Source organism: Triticum dicoccoides, chromosome 3A (genome assembly GCF_002162155.2).
Source record: "Triticum dicoccoides isolate Atlit2015 ecotype Zavitan chromosome 3A, WEW_v2.0, whole genome shotgun sequence".
In the NCBI taxonomy this organism is placed as follows: domain Eukaryota; kingdom Viridiplantae; phylum Streptophyta; class Magnoliopsida; order Poales; family Poaceae; genus Triticum; species Triticum dicoccoides.
The window spans coordinates 723,727,656-723,743,007 of record NC_041384.1 but is presented as its reverse complement, the minus strand read 5'-3'; the positions used below and the strand labels follow the sequence as shown (position 1 = coordinate 723,743,007).

The window sequence follows — 15,352 nt, the reverse complement described above, 5'->3', positions numbered from 1 at the left end:
TCTATTAGCGGCCTGAGTTAACTAATGTTTCCCAGTAAGATTCAAATAACATAACAGAAAACTGCATAGGAATAGATACTGTGTTGGTGTGTGCGCGGAGATAGACAAAGTCCCGGAGTATCTCAAGCGTGATCTTGGTGTTGGGCAGCGGGTAGAGGAGGTGGCGTCCAGCCGTCCACCTCCCCGACCACGACGACCCGCTCGCAAATTTACTACGGTGCTAAGCATACCGAACCATGAATATAGAACAAAAGTCATAACCGAAAGTACAAGAAAAACATCTCTCAACCACATTATGCAGAGACGTCACTTAGTGAGTGACACACATACATCAAGTGCAGACAGATAGTGTGGGGAGGGGAAGGGGATGTCATGTTCATCACCAGTACTACTCCAGCCTGAAGATGCCCCCGGTGCCCGGGCCATCGACCAGGCACGCAGCGCCCCGTGCAGCAACGCGTTGCCCTCCGACCTGATCCACCCGGGCATTGTCTCTTCACTGTCGGCAGCCTGCAGCAGCATTCATCAGTAGCTGTAACTAAGATATATGCAAATGCTCAGTCTCGTCTCATCTTGTCAGAAGATGCATGCAGGTACCTTCTCTGACATGTATTTGAATACAGTCTTCTGTCCTCCTTCGTATATGTTACATTGGGATACAATCTGCAAATTTATGTACAGATTCATTAGAAGTTGATGGTTTCAAAGTGTGTGGGTTGCGGGCATATGAAACGGCACATTTAGATGAGTTACCTGAGCTTTGACGCTGACGCTGACGCTGACGTCGTATGTACCCCAGTCCCTGGTGTAGTTGTTGTAGAGGTGAACCTTGGCGAACCGCAGACGTGGATGCCTATGCAATCGTCTTGTCGTGCCTTGCAAAGTGGCATCTGTGCAAAAATGTAATCACACACACACACACACACACACACACACACACACACACACACACACAACTATTTATCATCAGCACACCACAATGATTCACTGTAATGAACGATCTTTGTTGAGAGAAACCAAGCATGCATGTTAGTGACTTAGCAGCAGGGCAAACGACACGAAAGGGAATGACCTGGAGACAGTGACGCTGATGCTCTGGCTTGTGATATCGACGATGCTCTGGATGTCGTCACGCCGTGGCTGCGGCCAACCTCGAACTGGAGGTTGCAAACTATGACGTGGTGGCAATCCTTGAGCTGGAGGCCCTTGCCGGTGAGCCTGACCCGCTGCCCGCACCCGTCAATGGTCGTGTGGGAGGAGGCCTGGAGGTAGGTCTCGATGCGGATGTCGCCGGACACCCTCAAAGACGATCCATAGTGTCGGGTGGTAGGTGCGACATATGCCAACGGGTGGCTTATCATTGTGGGAGCCAATAAAACATCGCCGGTGCCTGGAAACGGGATAAGGCGAAGACATGCACGCCGGCGGAGCTTACCCAGCTTCGGGGCTCTCCGTGGAGATAACACCCCTACTGCTGCTCTGCGGAGTCTCCGCATGATCACTAGATGGACAAGTAGCTACACAATGCTCCTTGAGCTGTCTTGGTGAAAGGAGGAAGAAGGGCACGACTAGCTTGCTTCTTCTCCTCGTATGGTGTCTAAGGCTAGCTTGGGGTCCAACCCTTTGCATGGGTGCACCGGGGGGTTTATATAGGCCTAGCCCCCGGGGGTACAATGGTAATCCGACTGGGCGCGGGGCCCACCGTCTGTGGCTGTGCTCGCCGGCTTCTGCGCCGGCCGCTGGAGCCCACCGACTGGTGGGTCCCGCCGGCTGCCGGCTCCTCGGTCGACAGGCAGGCCCCACCGGTCAGGGCCCGGTCGGTGGCTGATTACTGTTGCTCTGTTCTGATGACATGGGCTTTGTCGTAGTAGGCGTGGCTACAGTACCGCCGCCTGGCGGGCGATTACTGTAGCCCCACCGCGTTTTGTCTCCTTAATGGGGCGTCTCCTTCAAGGAAGATGGCAAGTCGGTTGCGGGGAGCCAGCTCTCTCTTGGGCCGACTGGGGGAGGTATGGCCGCCTTCGGGTGTCTCTCTGGCCGAAGGGGCCCACCGCCCGTGGGCCGCGCTGGTAGTCCGTCATGGATGGCGTTATGGTCGAGATGGCCACAGTGTTGCGCCGGGCGGGTCATGGCCGCCCGTACGGCGCATTGTGCCGGTCGTGCTCCGGGATTCGGGGGTGGCAGGCTGCACTGTAGCCACGCCCTCTCTCATCGCCGCTAGGTAGATGCAAACTTCGAGGGGTACGGTCTTGACCACTTCATGGGAGCCGGCTTCTTGGAGTCGGCCCTTTGGCGGCCAGCTTCTTGGAGTCGGCCCTCCCATGGCTTTCTTCATGAGGGCTAAAGTCGGGCCTCCTTCCGAAAGTCGGCTTAGATGACAGCCGGCAAGGGGAAGGCGGCCCCGTGTCTCGGATTCTCGAGAGCCGGACGGGCTCGTGATTTTTTCAGATGGGCCAGGGGAAACCGGCTAGGCTACCCATGGCTATTTACTCCGACAGTAGTCCCCGAAGCTGATCGAGCTTCGAGGCAGACAGAAGGACGAGAAGCTTGGTCAGCTTCTTACCCTGAGCAGCCGGCTTTGCTGGTGTAGGCCGATTTCAGAGAGCTCCTGTGTCTTGTAGACGGTATGGTGGTTGACCCGCGCGCTGACCGCAGGCCCTCCTATGGGCCACGTGGCGGTGGAAACCTGCCAACGCACGCGCGCGACGGGACGCCGCCGCAGGCCCGGGCCCGCCACTCCTTGGTCTCGGCCCGAGCGCTGATCTTTTGCGGCGCAGGGGGACTGCTCGCCTTCCTGTGGCAGCTTTATTTCGCCATTAGGGCGTAATAAACGCGGGACGTGGGGTAGGGGGCACGATCGATCCCCACGTTCCCCCACGCCGCGCCTCCTCGGCTCCGCCACGCGTGCCTACAAGTAGAGAGGGGAGGGGGAGAGGCAGAGGTTCGCTTGCTCTCCCTCACTCCGCCCCTCCTCGTCTTCTTTCTTCTTCCTCTCGCTGCCGTCGCAGCTTCCCACCGCAGCACCTCCACATCGTCCTGTTCCATGGCACTATCAAGCTCGTGGGACGGCTCCAACGTCCATGAGGACCATGTGGAGTTCCTCCGCCAGACCCGGCGCATACCCGACACCAGCCTTGTGCGGGTCCGCTTGGCGCCAGAGAAGGAGGTCTCGCCGGCACCGGAGGAGGGCGAGCGGGTCGTCTTCCGCTCGCACTGCCTGCGCGGCTTCGGCCTTCCGGCGAGCGGTTTTCTCCGCTCCTTCCTCGAGTTCTACAACCTCCAGTCGCATCACCTCACGCCCAACGCGGTGATGCTGCTGTCGGCCTTCGTCTCCCTCTGCGAAGGCTTTTTGGGAGTGCTCCCCACGCTGGAGCTCTGGGGAGAGTTCTTCCAGAGTAAACTCAGCACCGTCGTCGCCGGCGTGCCCGCCCCCTGCGGGGCCTACATCGCCATGAGGAGGTCAGTCGAGAACAATCCGTTCCCGTCCATCCCCCTAATCCAGTCGGTGAAGATATGGCAGAAATCGTATTTCTACGTGAGGAACATTGCCCCGCAAGGAGATCACGTCAATCTGCCGGCTTACGTAGCCGGCCCCCCGGCTGGGAGGCAGCCGTCTTGGAGCTTCCGGTCTAGGTCCTTGTCGCAGGCCGGGAACGCCGCCGTCTCCCGACTTCGGGTGATGGTCCAGTCGGAAGGCCTGCGCGGGGCCGACTTGGTGGCCGCCTTCGTGGAGCGCCGGATTCTTCCTCTCCAAAGCCGGCCCCATATGATGTGTCAGATGAGCGGCCGCTTCGATCCAAGCCGGCTGAGCACATGGGAAATGCCTCATGTGGAGGTGGCGCTCATGGTCAATTACATCGCCAATTGCAAGCTCGCCGGGGACTGGCAATATGGCAAGGCACCATATTCTCGTGCCAATCCTCCGCCCGTGGTAAGTTTTCCTTTCTATCTTCTTTTTATTGTCAGCCGGCTTCATGATGGCCGGCTTCTGACTAGTCGGTTCTTTTTAGCAGAACCCCCTTCTTCCGCCGCCAGCCAGGGCGGCAGGGATAGAGCGCCAGTACGCCCCCGATCGTACGGTGGACGATGTTGATGACCCGGACTTGGGGGCGGCCGCCATGGAAGAGGCCATCGTGGGGGATAGCGCCGAGCCCGGTGGCACAGGGCTCTCCGCCAGCTTCGCGGACTGGCCGGATGACGCTGAAGCCGAAGAAATCCCGCGTCGCCAGCCGGCGGCCGACGACCAAAGCGCGGGCTCGTCCGCCGCGCCGGCTGCCGGCGGCGGTGCACAGAAGCGCCGGGCCGCGTCAACCCTCTTCGATAGTCGGCCGAAGAAGTCCAAAGCCTCCGCCGCAGCGACGAAACGAGACGAGGCGGCCGCGAAGGCGGCCCGCTTCCAGAAAGCGGTGAAGCAGCCACAGGCAGTCTCAGCATAAGTCTTCGATTGCTTACATTCTTCCCGACCTTTCTCCGTTTGCTGAACAGGGCGCCACTTTCCCTTGAGCGGGGCCCGGGCGGCTCTGTGGTCGGGCCGATTGGAGGATCTTCAGGCCCCCGACGAGTGGATCCCCGCGTCGACCTCATGGAAGCCACAGAGCGGAACGCTCGTGAGGCGTGGGAAGAGAGGGAGGCGGCGGTGCGAGAGGCCGCTCAGGCGGCGAGGGAGTGGGCCGACGCGGCAGCCAAAGCCCAGGCGGAGGCGGCGACCGTGGAGGTGGAGGCGGAAGGCTCGCACAACCAGCCTCCGCTGCTCGCCATCCACCTTCGAACCGTGGCCCCGGACACCCCAGTGCCCTTGGCGGAGGAGATCGTCCAAGACCCGCCGCCGGTGCAAAGGGAGGAGCTCTTCATGGTCTTCGCGGGGAGGACGCCGCCGACGGCGCCAACTGGAGCGGGCCAAGGCGGCCAGTCGTCGGCGGCACCAGAGGAGCCGGCCGGGGGTGGGCCGGAGGTCGGAGCCGGCCTCGAAGTACAGCCGGTGACGCGTCAGCGCGCAGGGGGAGGCGCTGCTCCGCCGGAGTCGCGTCGAGCCGCGGGCGCCGGCCAGTCGTCGGAGGCTTTGGAGGCGGCCAGCTCCGCCACGTCCGGGTGGACTCCCAGCGGAGGGACCGGCGAGCTGAATGCGGCGGCCCAAGAGGTCCGGAGCCGGCTTCAAGCTTAGGCCGCCCTGCTGCAGCAGTATACGCAGGAGTTCTTATTGACGTGGGCCGCCATCCGGGTAAGTCTCTTATTCTTGATTGCTCTGGTCTCTTGATTTCTTCCGTGGGGGCGCGTCAGCGCACCCACTGGGTGTAGTCCCCGAGATTCGGGACGACTGCTGAGCAGTCGGGTCGGATCTTTCTCGACGACTATCTTATTTTTGCTTTCTGTCTAAACCTTTCAGGAATATCATAATTCTCACGCTGCCGCCTTCAACTCCCAGGCTCAGGAGTTGGGTCGAAAGACCGACGACCTGGCCACCAGCCAAAGTAAGTGCTTGCTCTTATCTGTTTCTTATGGGGGCGCGTCAGTGCACCCACTGGGTGTAGTCCCCGAGATTCGGGCCGACTGCTGAGCAGTCGGGTCGGATCTTCCTTGACGACCTTTCCCTTATTGGTTTTTTCGCTTTGTCTTTCATTTTTGCAGGGGCCAACTCCGACTTGAGGAGGGAGCTTGGCGAGGCGTGGGCCGCCCTCCATGCCAAGGACGCTGAGTACGCCGCCTTGGTCCAGGAGCGCGACCGCCTGGCCAAGAAGCTGGCCGACCAGGAGAAGAGCCACAAGGCGGCCCTGCAGAAAGCGCAGGACAGCGAGGCCGCCCTGAAGGCAGAGTTTGAGACCGAGGCGGCGAGCTAGGCCGAGACTCGTCAGGCTCTGGATGAAGGCTTCGGCCGCATCGAAGACTTGATCGATGGTGAGCCCCCTTCCTCGCCCTTCTCCTGCCCCTTGTCGCCCGGGGTTTTGACCTGACTTGTGCTGCTGCATGTTTTCTTGTGCAGATTACCTTCCCGGCTACTCCATCCTCGCCGCCCAAACCATCGACGCTCATCGCGAGGCGAGCCGTCAGGCGGGAGTCAACATCGCGCCGGACGCAAACCGGACGCTGGAGGAGCAGCTTTTGGCCGTCCAAGCGCGGCTGCAGCCGGCTCACCGGATGCTCCGCCGGCTCCAACGTGCCGGGGCGCAGGTGCTGGCCGCCCTCTGGCCCGGCGAGACGATCCCCCGCACCCCAAGCCGGACCGCCGACAGGCTGGAGGTCGCAGTCGGCCGTTTTGAGGCTTGGAAGGTGTCGGCGGCCCGTCTTGGAGCCGGACGGGCGTTGGAGTTCGTTCGTGCCTCGTACCCAGGGCTGAACCTGGACCAGCTGCGCACTTCGCGGCTGGAGGCCGACGCAGAGCTGGAGGAGGTGCAGCCGGCCATCGCCCAGCGCGCTTCAACGATCGCCGAGTGTACCGACATCAGCGTCTTCGTGCCTGAAATCAATGATGATGGCGTTGCCCAGCCGGAGGAGTGGTTCGGGCTGAACCCGGCGGTGGGCGAGGACTCGACCGAGGAGATCGCCTCCAGGACGAGGGTGAAGACGACGAGGAAGAGGGCGGTGAAGACGTCGAGCCGGCTAGTGGAACAACCGGCCGGCCTCAGACTGACCGTGCCTCTAGCAACGAGGCGCGCGGAAGCGCGCCCTCTGCGAGAGGCGGTGATCAAGCCGAGGTTCGCCAGCCGGCCGCTCCCTCAGCCGGCACAACCGTCTCCACCGACCAGCCCAGCTCGTCTGCCACCCCGCCATCTTGACCCGCCGTCCTTATCTTTCCTGCTTGTTGTCTTTGGAACAATCTTTAGGCTTTCGCAGTTCCACCCACTGGGGGTGTACCAAACTATGTTGAATGCTGGCCTCTTGGAGGTCCTTTATGTAAATATTATTATGTGCATGTTTGGTTTCCATTCGCGTACACTTTTTATCCTTAGGCTTTTTCCTTTGCCGCCTTCCCTCTTTGGGGAGGCAAGTACTCGAGCTTTCTTGGATTGAAGTGAGGTGAATGGAAACCGGCCGGCCGGCTACTCTGGTAGTCGGTCGGTGGTAAGCGGCAAGCAGGCTTTTGTTATAGTAGTCCGTTGGTCCCTAGCCATTTTTCGTGTGCGCATCCTTTCCTGCTTTTGACTCTTGCTAGCCGGACAGCCGGTTCTTCGAACTACGACTTTGGCAAGAGCTAAGCCTGGGTGTCGGCACAATACTTGTCCGACCGTGGGTAGGACTTCTAATATAACTCCAGTCGGCCAGTCCCCGGGCCGACTAGTCGAACCCGGTGCCGGACGGAACAAGTAAATGAAATGACAAGGTCATAAGCATGATACTCTTCATTCATAGATAAAAGATGGCAGTCCCCGAGCCCTCCTCGGGGGGCCTATTGTCTCGTACTTAGTACAAAAGTTAGCGTGATACATACTACATTTCAACTGTAAAATCTTCGAAGGAGGTTGGCGTTCCATGGTCGCTCCGACTCCTTGCCGGAGTCGTCTCTCTTGCGTGCCTTGGGCTTCTGCGCGTCGATTAGGTACTAGGAGTCATTGCCTAGAGCTCTGCTGATGACGAAGGGGCCCTCCCAAGGGGCCGAGAGCTTGTGCTGGCCGGCTATTCGCTGGATCAGCCGGAGCACAAGATCGCCCTCTTGGAAGGATCTTGGCCTGACCTTCCGACTGTGGTAGCGGCACAAACCCTGCTGGTAGATGGCAGACCGGCTGAGGGCTAACAGCCGGCCTTCTTCCAGCAGGTCGACGCCGTCTTCTCGTGCTTCCTTGGCCTCCGCCTCCGTGTACATGGTTACCCGGGGCGAGTTGAATTCGATGTTGGTTGGGATGATCGCCTCGGCACCGTACACGAGGAAGAAAGGAGTGAAGCCGGTTGACTTGTTTGGGGTAGTGCGCAGACTCCAGAGGACAGCCGGCAGCTCATCGAGCCAACAGCCGGCTGAATGCTCCAGTGGTACGACCAGTCGGGGTTTGATGCCGGAGAGGATGAGGCCGTTGGCTCGCTCGACCTGGCCGTTTGACTGCGGGTGGGCAACGGACGCTAAGTCCAGCCGGATACCCTACGCAGCGCAGAAACGTGCCAAGGCTCCTTTGGCAAAATTTGTGCCGTTGTCGGTGATGATGCTGTGTGGCACGCCGTACGGAGTTGTTATGTCTGCGATGAATGTCACAGCAGTCGGCCTATTCAGCTTCTTCATCGGCTTTGCCTCGATCCACTTGGTGAATTTGTCCACGGCGACGAGCAAATGCGTCATGCCGTCGCGCGCCGTCTTGAATGGGCCCACCATGTCTAGTCACCAAACGGTGAAGGGCCAGGTGAGGGGAATGGTCTTGAGTGCCGAAGCCGGCATGTGTTGCTTGGAGCTGAAGAGTTGGCAGCCTTTGCAGTATTTAACTAATTCTTTGGCGTCATCCAAAGCAGTCGGCCAGAAGAAGCCATGACAGAAAGCTTTGGCGACGAGTGATCTCGAAGCCGCATGGTGGCCGCATTCTCCTTGGTGAATATCTCTGAGGATTGCAATGCTCATCTCTTGCTCGACACACCGCTGGAGGACTCTAGTGACACTGCGCTTGACGAGTTCTCTATTGACGATCGTGTATGCTCCGGCTCGACGTTGGACTTGTCTTGCCTCTGTTTCGTCAGCCGGCAGATCTTGGTTTACTAGGAAGTTGAGGATGGACTGGGCCCATGACGGAGCCACGACTTCTCCTACTGCCAATGTGGCTACTGCCACCAGGGTGGGCGGGCTGGGTGCTGAAATGCTGGAGTCGGCCGCTGGCTGTTGTGTTGGTGCAGTCCACGGGCCGGCTACCGCAGTCCCCGAGCCGGGTGCGCCAGTCCCCGAGCCGGTTGCAGCAGTCCCCGAGCTGGTTGCCGAAGTCCCGGAGTCACCTGCTTGATTCTTCGAGCCGGACCCGGCCGCGTCGGGGTTGGGCGGTACGAAGATGGAGTCGGACTCTGGAGACGGCTTGACGGACGGCTTGAGGAGGCGTTGTAGGGCGACGCCGGTTGGTATTGCTTGCCGAGTGGAGCCTATTCGAGCCAGGGCATCGGCCGGCTCGTTGTCGGCTCGCGGTACATGGAGGAACTCGCATCCTTCAAAGTATCCGCTGAGTTGTTGAACCAGGAAGCGGTAGCTTGCCATATTTGCGTCCTTGGCGTCCCAGTCGCCGGATGATTGTTGAACCACCAAGTCTGAGTCGCCATAACATAGGATCCGGCGGATGCCGAGTTCCTTGGCAAGCCGGAGCCCGTGTATGAGTGCCTCGTACTTGGCTACATTGTTGGAGGCGGCGAAGTGGATCTGCAGCGTGTATCTGAGCTTGTCGCCTTTGGGAGAGGTGAGGACGATGCCGACTCCCAAGCCGGTACGCATCTTGGACCCATCAAAGTGCATGCGCCAATGGGTGGAGTCGGGAGCCAGCGGTAGGTACTGGGTCTCGGCCCAGTCGACGAGGAAGTCGGCCAGTGCTTGGTACTTGATGGCGGTGCAGGGCTGGTAGAAGATCGTGTAAGGGGCCAGCTCGATGGCCCATTTCGCCACCCGGTCGGATGCATCTCGGCTGCCTATGATCTCGGCCATCGGGGCGGTGCATACGACCGTGATGGGATGCTCTTGAAAGTAGGGCTTCAGCTTCTTGGCGGTGAAGTACACGCCGTAGCACATCTTCTGGTATTGCGGGTAGTTCTGCTTTGAGGCGGACAGCACCTCGCTCAAATAATACACCGGCCTCTGGACCGGCTGGGCTCGGCCTTCTTCTGGGTGTTGGACTACGATGACGGTGCTGACCACCCGGCTGGTTGCGGCAATGTAAAGGAGCATGGGCTCTTTCTCAGTCGGTGCCTCTAGGACAGGCGGCGTGGCCAGCATCTTCTTCAGCTCATGAAAAGCTTGGTCGGCCTGGTCGTTCCACTCGAAGTGAGTGCTCTTCTTCATGAGGCGGTAGAGGGGAGAGCTTTCTCTCTGAGCCGGCTGATGAAGCGGTTCAAGGAGGCTAGGCATCCGGTGAACTTCTGGATTTCTCGCAGCTTGGTGGGGATCGCCATTCTCTCGATGGCCTTGATCTTCACTGGGTTGCATTCGATGCCGCGTTCGGAGACCAGGAAGCCTAGGAGCTGGCCGGCTAGCACTCCGAACATGCATTTCTCGGGGTTGAGCTTGATTTGAAAACGGCGCAAGTTCTCAAATGTTTCTTTGAGGTCTTCCAGCAGGGTGCCGTGCTTCTCCGTCTTCACCACAATGTCGTCCACGTAGACGTGAGCGTTTCTACCGAGTTGCTTGAGGAGACACTTCTGCCGGCAACTCTGAAAAGTGGCACCGGCATTTCTCAAGCCGAATGTCATAGTGAGGTAGCAGAAGGCTCCGAATGGCGTGATGAAGGCGGTCTTCAGGCGGTCGGCCGGGTCTAGCTTTATCTGGTGATATCCTGAGTAAGCATCCAAGAAACTCAACAGCTCGCATCCGGCCGTGGAGTCTATCACTTGGTCAATCCTCGGCAGGGCAAAAGGATCCTTAGGGCAGGCCTTGTTGAGGCTTGTGTAGTCTATACACATGCGCCACTTGTTGTTCTTCTTCAGCACAAGGACCGGGTTGGCAAGCCACTCTGGAAGGAAAACTTCCATGATGAAGCCGGCTGCCAGAAGTCAGGCTATCTCCTCTCCTACAATCCTTCTCTTCTCCTCTGAGAGTCGGCGGAGGGGCTGCTTAACCGGCTTCGCGTCTTCTCGGACGTGTAGTCTGTGCTCGGCGAAATCCTTCGGAACACCCGACATGTCCTTGGGGGACCATGCAAATATGTCCCGATTCTCACGGAGGAAATCGGCGAGCTCGCCTTCCTATTTGCTATTCAGGCTTGCCCCGATGATGGCGAACCTCTCGGGGTGCTCGGGGTCAAGGGGTATCTTCTTGGTTTCCTTGGCCGGCTGGAAAGGTCCTTGGGCATCATACTCCTTGGAGCCGAGGGACTGGTTCGGCTGCTTGCTGGCCATGGCCACGACCCGGTCCAACATCTTCTTCTCTTCGGTGATCACAAGGGACTCGGCCAGCCGGCTGCTGGCTGCAGCGCACTCGGAAGACTTCTTGTAATCGCCGGCTATGGTGATGACGCCCTTGGAACTCGGTATCTTCATCTTGAGGTATGCATAGTGGGGAACTGCCATGAACCTGGCCAAGGCGGGTCGGCCAAGCAATGCATGGTAGGGGCTCTCCAAGTCCACCACTTCAAACCAGATTGCTTCTCGGCGGAAATGCTCCTTGTCCCCAAAGAGTACATCAATCTTGATCTTGCCAATGGGGGCGCAGGACAAGCCGGGTACGATGCCGTGGAACACTGTCCGAGTCGACACGAGCTGCTTCGTCTTGACATTTAGCTTCTCCAGGGTATCACGGTACAGGATGTTTATGCTGCTCCCGCCATCTATCAGCACGCGGGAGAAGCGTGCAGCGCATCTGTCCGTCGTGAGGGTGGACTCTAGGACCAATGCATAAGAGCCGGGGGACGGCATCACCTCTGGGTGGTCGGCCCGGCTCCAGCTGATTGGCTTTTCCGACCAATGCATGTGTCTGGCGGGGTTGGCAGCGACCACGCTGACTTCCTGGTGCTCTCGGCGCCTGCCGCGCCGGTCTTCGAGCTGGCTTGTAAAGATGATGTAGGTTGCTTGCTCGTCGGGGAACTCGTCGTGCATGGTTCCGACTGCGGTCCGAGCGGCCGGGGGTGGCGGAGCCGGAGGCGGCGGGCCGGCAGGCGGAGGCGGTACGAGCCCTTCGCCTTTGGAGATTCGGGTGAGCCAATTGCACTTCTGGGTTGTGTGGTTGGACGGCTTCGCGCCGCTATGGAACTTGCATGGGGCGTCAAGAGTTTGCTCGTAGGAGAAAGCCGGCAGCCAAGCCAGCCGGCCGCCCTTGGGCTTCTTGGGTGCGGGCCGCCCTTCAGGCGGCGTGTCTTCGACCGTGGCCACCTGCCGACTGGCGGGAGGCGGTGCAGGGCCCTTGCGCTTGTGATCGTTCGGGTGTGGGCGTCGGTCGGAATCCCCTGCCAATGTCACGGGCGCCGGGTTGAGTACTTTCCCGGATGCGTCTACCCGGAGCTCGGTCTTCATCGACAAGTCGGCGGTGGCGTACTTGTCGCCTATGTCCAGAAGCTCGTCGAGGGTAGTCGTCTCGTTGCAGAGGAGCTTGTGCTTGAGGAGGGTACCTTCTCGGCACCCGGCAGTGAAGTATTCGATGGCTTGCACCTCGTGCACCCCTTCGCAAGAATTGCGGAGCTCGGCCCAACGCGTGAGGTATTCGCGGGTGGACTCGGCTGGGCCCTGTACGCACCGGGAGAGCTGCCTGGGCTTGGGAGCCCGCTTGTAGGTGCTGGTGAAGTTGCGAACGAAAGCTTCAGTGAAATCTAGCCAGCTGTTGATGCTGAGAGGCTAGAGGCTGTTGAGCCAAGTCTGCGCCGTGCCTTGTAGCATGAGGGGCACGTACTTCATGGCAACACGCCAGTTGCCGTTGGCTATGCTGACCGCCGTAGAGTAGTCGATCAGCCAATCTTTCGGCTTCACGGAGCCGTTGTACTTGGGCGTGTCTCTTGGGAGCGAGAACCCTTTGGGGAAGGGCTCGTCGCGGATGCGGGGGCCGAAACAAGGCGGGCCGACATCGTCTTCTTCTTCCAGCGCCAGGGATCGTGCTAGGCGGTCGATCCGAGGGCAGGCGTCGCTCTCGCCGACTCCTTCGCGGCGACCTAATCGGCCGCTGAGAGTTAGGTGCGCCACTGGCGGCGGGGTGGGATATCTCTCTCCACGGGGTCGAGGCGGAGGCGGGTTGCCCCGCCATTCCATGGCTTGGGGATGGCCGTCCGCATCTCGCTCGATGGCCGTCCGCATCTGGCCGCCGGTTCTCTCTCACGCCGTGCGCGGGTGTTGCTCGTAGTCGGCGCCCGGGACATCGCATCGTGGTCTCGGCGCGGGGGAGGGCTTCCCGCACGGGCATCGGCCTCGTGCCGCTGCGTGGCCGCGTCAATCAGCTGCTGGATGCGCCGGGTCATGTGGGGGAGTTCTTCGGCCTCCAAGCCGTCCAGCTCGTCCACGGCCGCTTGGGCGGCACGCGGGTTCTCGAGCGGAGTGGCATAGACCGGGCGGTCGACTCCCAGCGTGTCGGCGATGACGGCGCCGCGTTGCTTGACGACGCCAGCCCGGCTGGGCCCAGCCGGGGCCGGCGTGCCGAAGGCGGCGCGGTCAGCTTCGCGCTGGTAGGCCTCAGTGAGGCGTCTCACGGAAGCCAGCCTCCGCCCTCCGCGAGGAGGGCGAGGCGGCGTGCCTCCAGTGCTTCGTCGTCGGCATCAGCCGGGAGGGGGATGGACAAGTCATGGGCCGCCGCGTGCGGGGCATCGTGGGCGCCCTCGTCGGCCGGGTCGCCGTGGCCGATGACCATCACCTCGGTGGTGTCAGTATCGCGGCCATCGGTCTGAGGGAGCGAGTCGTTGTAGATCGCGACATTGGTGGGGAAGGTGTCGAAGGAAGTCCTGTCGGAGTCGACAGGGATCGGGTCGATGGAGCCAACTGACTCCAGATCCGCAACGGGCTCGCTGGAGACATGGAGCTGGCCGAGGAGGTTGGCGAGGTGGTCGGTGCCCGCATCGGAGACGAGCTCGTCGGAGATGCGGGTTTCGTCGAGGAGATCGGCGAGGCTGCTCGCCGCGCAGATACTGGTGACGCCTTGCAGCGCGTCGTGGCAAGCGCCATCGGGCGTGCCGGGCTGGCTACGCTCGCTGGGGAGGAAGAGGGTTCCCGTCCAGAACAGGTCCCCGGACGACGGTGCACCTGGCCCCACGGTGGGCGCCAAATGTCGGGTGGTAGGTGCCACATATGCCAACGGGTGGCTTATCATTGTGGGAGCCAATAAAACATCGCCGGTGCCCGGAAACGGATAAGGCGAAGACATGCACGTCGGCGGATCTTACCCAGCTTCGGGGCTCTCCGTGGAGATAACACCCCTACTGCTGCTTTGTGGGGTCTCCACATGATCACTAGATGGACAAGTAGCTACACAATGCTCCTTGAGCTGTCTTGGTGAAAGGAGGAAGAAGGGCACGGCTAGCTTGCTTCTTCTCCTCGTATGGTGTCTAAGGCTAGCTTGGGGTCGAACCCTTTGCATGGGTGCACCGGGGGGGGTTTATATAGGCCTACCCCCGGGGTACAATGGTAATCTGACTGGGCGCGGGGCCCAGCCGTCTGTGGCTATGCTCACCGGCTTCTGCGCCGGCCGTTGGGGCCCGCCGACTAATGTGTCCCGCCGGCTGCCGGCTCCTCGGTCGACAGACAGGCCCCACCGGTCAGGGCCCGGTCGGTGGCTGATTACTGTTGCTTTGTTCTGATGACATGGGCTTTGTCGTGGTAGGCGTGGCTACAGTACCGCCGTCTGGCGGGCGATTACTGTAGCCCCACCGCGTCTTGTCTCCTTAATGGGGTGTCTCCTTCGAGGAAGATGGCAAATCGGCTGCGGGGAGCCTGCTCTCTCTTGGGCTGACTGGGGGAGGTATGGCCGCCTTCGGGTGTCTCTCTGCCCGAAGGGGCCCACCGCCCGTGGGCCGCGCTGGTAGTCCGTCGTGGATGGCGTTATGGTCGACATGGCCACAGTGTTGCGCCGGGCGGGTCATGGCCACCCGTACGGCGCATTGTGCCGGTCGTGCTCCGGGATTCGGGGGTGGCAGGCTGCACTATAGCCACGCCCTGTCTCATCGCCGCTAGGTAGATGCAAACTTCGAGGGTACGGTCTTGACCACTTCATGGGATCCGGCTTCTTGGAGTCGGCCCTTTGGCGGCCGGCTTCTTGAAGTCGGCCCTCCCATGGCTTTCTTCATGAGGGCTAAAGTCGGGCATCCTTCCGAAAGCCGGCTTAGGTGACAGCCGGCAAGGGGAAGGCGGCCCCGTGTCTCGGATTCTCGAGAGCCGGACGGGCTCGTGATTTTTTCAGATGGGCCAGGGGAAACCGGCTAGGCTACCCATGGCTATTTACTCCGACACATAGCGGCTCCCGAATGTGGCATCCCACCCCCGTCGTCTGCGTGCCGCCAATCAATCGATTCATTCATTCTTTGTTTCATCCCCAAATTCAAAGGAAATTCCGGAGCAATAGTGAGAGGTTTGAGGGTGGTAAAAACACTAGTAATAAGGAGACCTTGGCTGGAGGTGACATGGTAGAGGGCGTGGTGGAGGCCCCTGATAGATCGGGAGTTCCGCCGCGAGAAGCCTCCGTAGCCACCAAAAGTCAATCGGGACCCTGTTCCGGCACCCTGCCGGAGGGGGCAATCCCTCTCCGGTGGCCATCTTCATCATCCCGGTGCTCTCCATGACGTGGAGG

The 15,352-nt window shown here is 60.5% G+C and overlaps 1 pseudogene; it reads right to left on the bottom strand.

Moving 5' to 3' along the window:
- Window positions 1-379: 379 nt before the first annotated feature.
- On the bottom strand, window positions 380-1,335 carry LOC119273123 (annotated as a pseudogene).
- Between the last annotated feature and the right edge of the window lie 14,017 nt (window positions 1,336-15,352).